Source organism: Manihot esculenta, chromosome 2 (assembly GCF_001659605.2).
Source record: "Manihot esculenta cultivar AM560-2 chromosome 2, M.esculenta_v8, whole genome shotgun sequence".
NCBI lineage: Eukaryota > Viridiplantae > Streptophyta > Magnoliopsida > Malpighiales > Euphorbiaceae > Manihot > Manihot esculenta.
In genome coordinates this window covers 35,329,559-35,338,133 of record NC_035162.2, presented here as the reverse complement: position 1 = coordinate 35,338,133, position 8,575 = coordinate 35,329,559, and positions in this window count along the sequence as shown.

The following is an 8,575-nucleotide window of genomic DNA, read 5'->3' as shown; positions in this document are numbered from 1 at the left end:
ATTACTTTTGAGTATGGCCTAGAAGGCTTTGGCAAGATGGGAGAAATTTCCTTGTGATCCACATGCTCCTATAATCAGCTCGATGGCCTGCAGGCTGTTGCACTCCAAGGTAGCAACATGGATGCACCGATTGTTCAGAAGGTTGAGGCCATGGATAATTGCCCAAAGTTCAGCTTTTAGGATCAAACAACAGCACACACTACAAGAAATTTGATATTTTGTGACGAATTACTTTTTGATAATATAAATTATCATTAAAAAGTCACATAATATGATGAAAATTATTAGTTATTATAGAAAATAACTTGTAGTGGCAATATATAATTGTGTCATTATAATATATTAGATTCGTCATCTAATATATACATTTAATGACAACTTATAAATATTTGTCACATTATATGTTTGATATTATATTTTCCTTCAAACTTTTGGTGCCAAATTATTTGTTGATAAAATAATTTATTTATTACGAAAAAATTATAATAAAAGAAAAATTTATTGTGATGTACATGGTATTGTCACGAAAAAAATTATTCTAAGACAAGCTATAATAATTGTCATAAAAAATTTGAAGATAAATTTCTATCAATCTTTTATAGTAGAAATTGTATTGTGACAAAATATTTTGATTTTATAATAATATATAACGTGGCGACATAAATACTATTAATGACAAAATATTAGATTTGTCACATGCTATGTACATTTGATGACTAAGTTATAAATTTTTATTACATTGTACGCTTGATGTTATATTTCCCTTTAAAATTTTAGCACCAAATTATGTGTTGATAAAAAATTTATTTTATTACGAAAAAAACTATAATAAAATAAAAATTTATTGTGACATATATGATATTATCACGAAAAAAATTATTTCAGCATGAATTATAATAATTGTCATACAAAAATCTGAAGATAGATTTCTATCAATCTTTTATAGTAGAAATTGTACGGTGACAAAATATTTTTATTTTTATGATAATATATAACATGGCAACAGAAACACTATTAGTAATAAAATGTTAGATTCATTATCTACTATGTACATTTGATGATAAACTATAAATATTTGTCATATTATATGTTTGATATTATATTTCTGTCTAAAATTTTAACGCCAAATTATTTGTTAAAAAGGAATTTAAGTTATTATGAAAAAAAATTGTAATAAAAGAAAAATTTAATATGATGTATATGGTATTGTCACAAAAAAATTATTTCAAAAAAGTTATAATAATTGTTATAAAAATATTTTTAAGATAAATTTTTATCAATTTTTTATAGTATAAATTATATTGTGACAAAGTATTTTTATTTTATGATAATATACAATGTGGGAACGTAAACACTATTAGTGATAAAATATTAAATTCGTCACCTACTATGTATATGTAATGACAAGTTATAAATATTTATCATATTTGATGATCTGAGATCCAGAGAAATAGGGTTTTTTTTACAATGGGCTCTGTAAAACTTCCCAACTTAAACCTAGAAGAGAGTATTCCTCCTTTTATAGGTTTATTTTTGTCTGCCAGTGACGTGCCAAAAGAACGAGTACCAGTAGACCATCTGTCCTTGCCACGCTGATTCGGACGTACGTGGGAATCAAATCTCTGCCCCATGCATAACGGCCTCTGATTCTCCCTGGGCACGGATGGGCGGGTCTGCAAGATGAACGGATGGGTCTTACTCTGGGTTCCTGGTTGGGCCGACCAGGCTGGGCCGGGTGAAGAGAACAAGATTGGGCTGAAGAGGGGCTCCCCTACGGAACTGGAGAATGGGCCATCCCGGTTGAGGCGCGTCAGGAGGGAGCCCGACCTTACTATTTGAATGAACCAGACCTTATTCATACTAAGGGCTCGAAGATGTCTGAGTAATGGGCCGATATCGTGGGCCTCGTCTCTGATTCGGACGAAGAAATCTCGCGGTCATCAATTGCCCCTTTACCCTCTCGGCAGTTATTATATGACTGTCGAGGGAGTAAATATCGAGGACCATCATGACCGCGCCGCCCAAGGACAGTTTCTTCTAAGACGCTTGGACGCTCTTCTGTCTTGTTACCGTTTCGAATTTTGAACTCTTTCTGCCTTCTTGGAGCATTTGCCATCTTTGATTCCTTACTCCACTTGCCTACTTCGTCTCATAGCTTCGGCCATTGTTAAGGTATGCTTCTCTTCTTCACTCCCCATGGATAGCCCTAAAATTCCCGATGTTCTCCGGATCAAGTCTAACGTTACCCCATCTTCCTTAAAAAACTTTTTCTCTCGGGAGTATTTAGATACTCCCCTTTTTCGCATTCGAGCTCCCCTCCCGTATGAAAGGATCGTTCTTCCTGATCCTCCTCCCTCTGGTTTAATTGATTCTCAGGAGGGTCTTAACTTGGTATTCTTCGCTAAACAGAGGGAGTATGGTTTAACCTTTCCTTTTTCGCCTTTCTTTACCCAGGTTTTCCGACACTTTCGTATAACCCCTCGGATGTTGGTCCCCAATTCCATCTTGTTCATGTCCTCTTTTGAATCTGTGTGTCTGAGTTGGGGATTTGCACCCACGGTGTCTTTGTTTGTGTCCTTCTTTCGATTGGTCAGGGGAATCCAAAATTTTTATTATTTTTCCCCTCGTGGGAAGCTTTCAATTTTCACGGGTCACAAAGACTCAATAAAGGGCTGGATGGAGGGCTTTGCAATAGTGGAGCTCAAGAGGGAGTCCAGACTTGTCTGGGACTTAGAGCTCTCATGGGAGGATGTTCCACTGGACTGCAATGACCTACCCCAGCTAAGCCTCACCGAGCAGGTCGGGTACATTCGACTGACTTCTGTCGAAATGAAGTATGATGTCGAGAAGTGTATGTTTATTTCTAATCTCCATGATATCAAAGACGCGGGTACTTGACTCTTCTCAGTAGCGCTGCTCTACTTTAGATTTGTGTGACTGGCTACCTGATTTTGTGTTGGTTTTTGGATTTTTACAGCTTCCCAGGTGAAGATGGACCAAATTAAGCCCCCTAAGAATTTTTGTCTGTCCCGAGAAAGCATGAACGCCGTGCTAGACATTCTGCATGTAGGAGGACGCGTTTCCGAGGCTACCGAGGAAGTAGCTCGGGTCATTGCTTCTACCACAATGAGCCGACCTCCCAGGTTGACCTCCAAGGGTACTAGACCTTCCAAGCCCTCCCGAAGCGGCCGAGGGAGCTCGGCTCCTCTCCCTTTTCAAGCCTCCAGGCCTCGACGAAATGACAATACACAAACTGTGAGGGATCCGAAGGTTGCTGCCAAATTGGCTGAGGGTCTCGGACTCGTGAGGATGGATGATCTTCATTCTTCTGCCGAGGTTTCCGTGGAGCTTTTGGAAACTGTTCCCATTGATGAGGTGGGCCCTGAGGACAAAAATGAGGCGAGTTTGAAAGGACAGGATGCCCAAAAAATTCCTTCCGAGGTCGTCTCAACAAAGGAGGCTGTAACTGGGCCTACGGAGGTAGCTCCTCTACAGGGGTCGACAGTTGTTCCTCAAGGCGTGGCCGAAGGGGTCGGGAGCAAGCGTCCTTTTCCTGCCGAAGAATTCGGCCCGACTCCCTCTTTAAAGAAAGCCCGAACCTCTGGGCGTCCTGCCCCTCCCTTGCCTCCTTTGGAGAAAACGAAGACTTCCATGGTGCCTCTGCTATCTGCCCCGGATAATGATATATTAAATGCAGAAGACATCACGCATCAGTCTCCGGCAGGTGTTGTGGCAGAGATTTTGCGGGAGCGAATGTTCGGAGGAACCACAGATGCTTCAGACTCTCGTCTACTGGCCTTGACTGGCCATTTGGCGGGCTTTACACGGGAGCAAGCAACCTTCCGTTCCTTACCACGAGAGGAGCTCGGAGAGAAGATCAGAGAGCTCATGATGGTAAATTGCCCCTTTTGCTCTCACTTTGATTCTTTTAATTTCTTTATCCTTATGGACATTTCCTTTTCGCATTAGGCACTGGGCCTTTCCATGGAGGCAGATGCTCGTGACCTCTCTCTACGAGAGTCTGTCGACCGTAGGATTGAGGAAGCTCGTCGAGATCAGAACCTATCTGCAACCGTTGATGCCCGAGACAACCTCGCGGCAGCCCGAGAGCATACGACGTCTCTCCAGACGGAACTGTATGCCGCTTATGAGGCCTTAAAGAGGGCCGACGGGAAGGTAGCCGATGCAGAGGAGTATGCCAAGTCCATGGAGACAGAGTTGTTTAACACCCGAAGACTTCTTAAGGAATCTAATGAGAGGGCAGCTGCAGTTGAGGCTTGTTGCGAGGGGGTTTTGAAGCAGCTGTCTTCTGCAGCAGAGGGCCTTCGCGAGAGGGATGAGGCTATAAGCCAGAAGGAGGAGATTCAGCGTCAGCTAGAGCAGCTGAAGGTAAAATTGGACTCCACCTTGGCTTTAAAGGACGAGGCCTTAGCCCGCGTCGTAATTTTAAGGCAAGAGCTGAGTGGGCAAGCTGATAGCATCAAGGGTCTAACTTCGGCGGCAGAAGAGTTTAAACTTCAAAATCAGCAACTGTGCCAACGAGTCACGGACCTAGAGACGAGGTGCTCAGCCCTGTCTGAAGAGGCCAAATTAGCCGAGGATAAGGTCCGGTTGGAGATTGAAAAGCACTTGAAGGAGTATAAGGAGTCCCCTGAATTGAAGAAAGAGACCCAACAGGCCTGTGAAGCTTACCTCCAAAATTACAAGGATTCTTCTGAGTTAAGAACTGAGATAGCTGAGGCCTGTGAGAAGCGACTTGCAGAGTATAAAGCTTCGGATGAGATGAAAGAGGCCATATGGTATAAGGGTCTCCGCATGTTCGTCTTCGGCTTCAACCGAGGTTTAAGAGAGGCCAGGCATAATCCATCTGTCCCCCTGACCGTACTCCGAGCTAAGGAAGAGGATTCCGATGGTGAGATCGTGGCTTACGGGGAGGATGATATGCCTCTGCCCAAAGGGACTTCTCTTACTAAAGTTGGGCCTTCTGAGGCAGGATCCGAGCTGAATACAGAGGATGTGGGAGTCCTCAACCCTGAGGTAGGCGTCGCCGAGCCTCAGATAGAAGGTATAGGACTAGGAGGGGGAGGTGCTGGACCTCCAGGGCTGGAGATCGTTCCTTTTGTAAATGCCGGGGAGTCTAAGCGGGAGGAGGGCGGACCTCCCTCGGGTAGCAATGTAGACAGTGTAATCGCATATAGTGTAAATAGAGTGAGGGATAATATAGATACTAATGTAACTGAGGGTGATGCCCCTAAGCATGTGAGTCCTTTGAGGACAATCTTTCCTTTCGAAGAGTAGAAATAGACTGTAATTGTTTTGCCCTTTAATGATATTTTAGTTTTCCAAGTGTATGGATGCTTTGTGTTATTTTACTTGTTATTCCTTTATTTATGATTTTCTTCTCCTCCTGGGACATTCTCCCTGCAGGCCTTTTCCGAGCTAAACTAGCCTTATCCGTGAGTTCGGTTTTCAATGGCGGGTTGAATTTTCCACAGGCCTTTATGGTTTTATTTGTGACTTCCTCATGACAGTAAATCTGATCATGTACCTCTTAGGGGAATAAGCAAGGCTGACTTTCTGCTCTGAACTCCGTTCTACTATGGACCGAGGTTGGGACCTTGTCTGGCCGAGTCATGGGATTTTCCTTCAGCTTCATGAGGCTCTGTATCTTTATATTTATTTGTCAGACCTTCCGAGCTCGTTTATGAGTTTAATCCACAAGCGAGGACAGTTTGTCACTACTTAGGAGTTGTTACTGTCTCTCAGGTCCCACTGCCTTTTCGGCAGTTGTTTCAGGAGGGGCGAGGGGGTAAACCCTTGAAGTCTCTATACTCCTCAGGTCAACACTTCAAGTTTAGAATATGCTGACACGTCCTTGACGATGTGAATGGGCTGGGCCTTGGTGATGCAGGATGCTTAAAGGTTTCTAAGTAATGGCCAGGCGTCATGGGCCAGGGCCCTGTTCGAGGCGAGGGAACCCAGCGGTCATCGTCGATTGCCCCTCTACCTTCCTGTTAATTATTATCTGACTATGCAGGTTTCCAGAATCATTATGACCGCGTCTGTTCACGTTCAGCTTTCCCCATAAATTCTTTTTATCTTATTGTCGCCTCACTTTACGAATTTTCTCTACTCCTTTCTATCTTTAGCTTTCTCTTGTTCTTCGTGTACATTGTTACCTCTATTTTCTCATCTTTTTCCTACGGGATGTGCAGTCTTTCTCTTTTCGTGAATAGCTTTTAAGAATTCTACTGCCGCTGGCCTAGTGCCTAGCATCACCCTGCTCAGAATTACAGCTTTGCTTTTGGGATATATACGCTGGTATCCTTCCCTTACCTCCTAGAGTTCTTTAGTGATTCAGATTGGCTTTTCAATTGAGGACCTCTGGTTTCGTCTTCCCCATGTCTTCTTTTCGTACTGTTTACCTAAGCGAGGCTTTCATGTCTTCAAGGTGTCCCTTCGGTGTTCCACAAGAGGTTGAAGTTGTATTATGCAGATCGTCAGGCCGGCCCCCTCCCCTTGCTTCCTTCGGAAAGGAGGAGAAGACTTTCGTGGTGCTAACATTCACTTGTTCCATTGCTCTTCAGAATATTTCACCCATTTTTTGGTGTTGCCTTCGCTTGTTCCATTGCCCTTCAGAATACCTTGCTGGTTTTTTGTTGGCGCTTCGGGCAGGTGAACGGGTAATGATGCTGATCTCCCTGGGACTTTAACTCGAAGACTTATGTTTTTCATGAGATCGACATATAATATCTGAGCTCGTTTGTATGTATCGTGAATCACACCTCAAGACGGAGCTCAGCCGGCTTACGAAGTTGATTTTCCGAACTATAAGATTTCCTCTGAATCGAGAGCTAAGATAGTAGGGTAGGCAATAGTGATGTAAATGTAGATGATGATGTATCTGGGCATGTAAATCCTTTAAGGATAGCCTTTTATCCCGTAGTGTTGGTATTTGTGACATGCTGTAATGTGTTTTTCTTTTAATGAAATTTTTATTTTGCATTCATACTCGAACTGTCCTTTCTTTATCATAAATGAAGTACTTAGATTGCTTGCTCCGTAACTTTTCCCGAAGGATCTGCTGTATTGCTTTCTCCTTCTTGCCCCTTAATTTTTCAGAGCTAGAGTTCATTCAGTTAACTGAGCTTTTGACTTACTTTTTTCCGAGCTGGACTAGTCGTACTCGTGAGCTCTGTCGTAATGATGGACAAGGTTGATCTTTCTGCCTTTAGCCTTGTTTTGGCATCAATTGGAGCTGAGGTTTTATCTGTTCATGCCGTTAAATGTTCCTCGGGTTGCCCCCTTTACTGCCTCAATGTTTATTACATAAAGATTGAGGGAGTAAATCTCTATATTTCATTTATACTTGCACAGTTTTGGTTTAGGCGATTTGACTCCGCTATTTCATATGTGAGCTCGGATGTTCGGTCCCACTCAGGGTGGTTCTTTGTCAGTCGGTGCAACTTAGTCTGTATGCTCCACTAGGAGGGGGAGTTCGGCCTTTGTTGTTTTCCCTCGTCTTAGGTTATTTTTGCTAAATGTTCGTTTGTGGCAAACTGGTTCGAGCTCTGTTTTCTGTTGTTCCCTCCATAGTTTAACTTCCTTCTGTCCGAGTGTTTCATATGGCAATTTTATCTGAGCTGGGGACTCGGTCCTTGGTTCTTTGCTTAGGTTTTATGCCGATAGCCCATGATGCTTCTTATGCCCCTGAATGTTTTCCGGGCTCTTTGCTGTTTGGACTTCTCGAGGTCGGTGCCACATATGATGTTCCTCGGCTGAACTTTTTCGCCCTTCCGAGCTCATCTTTTTCATTTTTCTTTTTTTTCTTCTTTTTTTTTTTGGCGTCGATGTGATGCTGTGGCACCCTTGGTGATTGTGCTCCGCGCTTTTTTAGGAGGTCGATAGCTTAAGACTCAGCTTTCTCATGTGATTGGAACTGTATGTTATGAGTTGTTCTGGCGCATGATATTGGAAATTTTCACTCCGGGAGGTTATTAAAACCTTCGTCGACCGTTTTCATTTTTCTGGGAGTTCTAGGGGATCCCAGTTTTCTTTGTTTTCCCAGGAGGGCTTGGGGATCCCGGTCTTGTTTGTTTTTCCGGGAGATCTTGGGAATCCCGGTCTTCTTTGTTTTCCCGGGAGATCTTGGGGATCCCGGTCTTCTTTGTTTTTCCGGGAGATCTTGGGGATCCCGGTCTTGTTTGTTTTTCCGGGAGATCTTGGGAATGCCGGTCTTCTTTGTTTTCCCAGGAGATCTTGGGGATCCCGGTCTTCTTTGTTTTCCCGGGAGATCTTGGAGATCCCGGTCTTCTTTGTTTTTCCGGGAGATCTTGGGGATCCCGGTCTTCTTTGTTTTTCCGGGAGATCTTGGGGATCCCGGTCTTCTTTGTTTTCCTGAGAGATCTTGGGGATCCCGGTCTTCTTTGTTTTCCCGGGAGATATTGGGGATCCCGGTCTTTTAATTGTTCTTTTAAGTTTGAAAGTAGCAATGTGAATTTATAGTGAAAGAAAGAGATTGGATCATAACAGTGTCTATCTTATTGCTTTGTTTTGAAATACAATCTATCTTTTG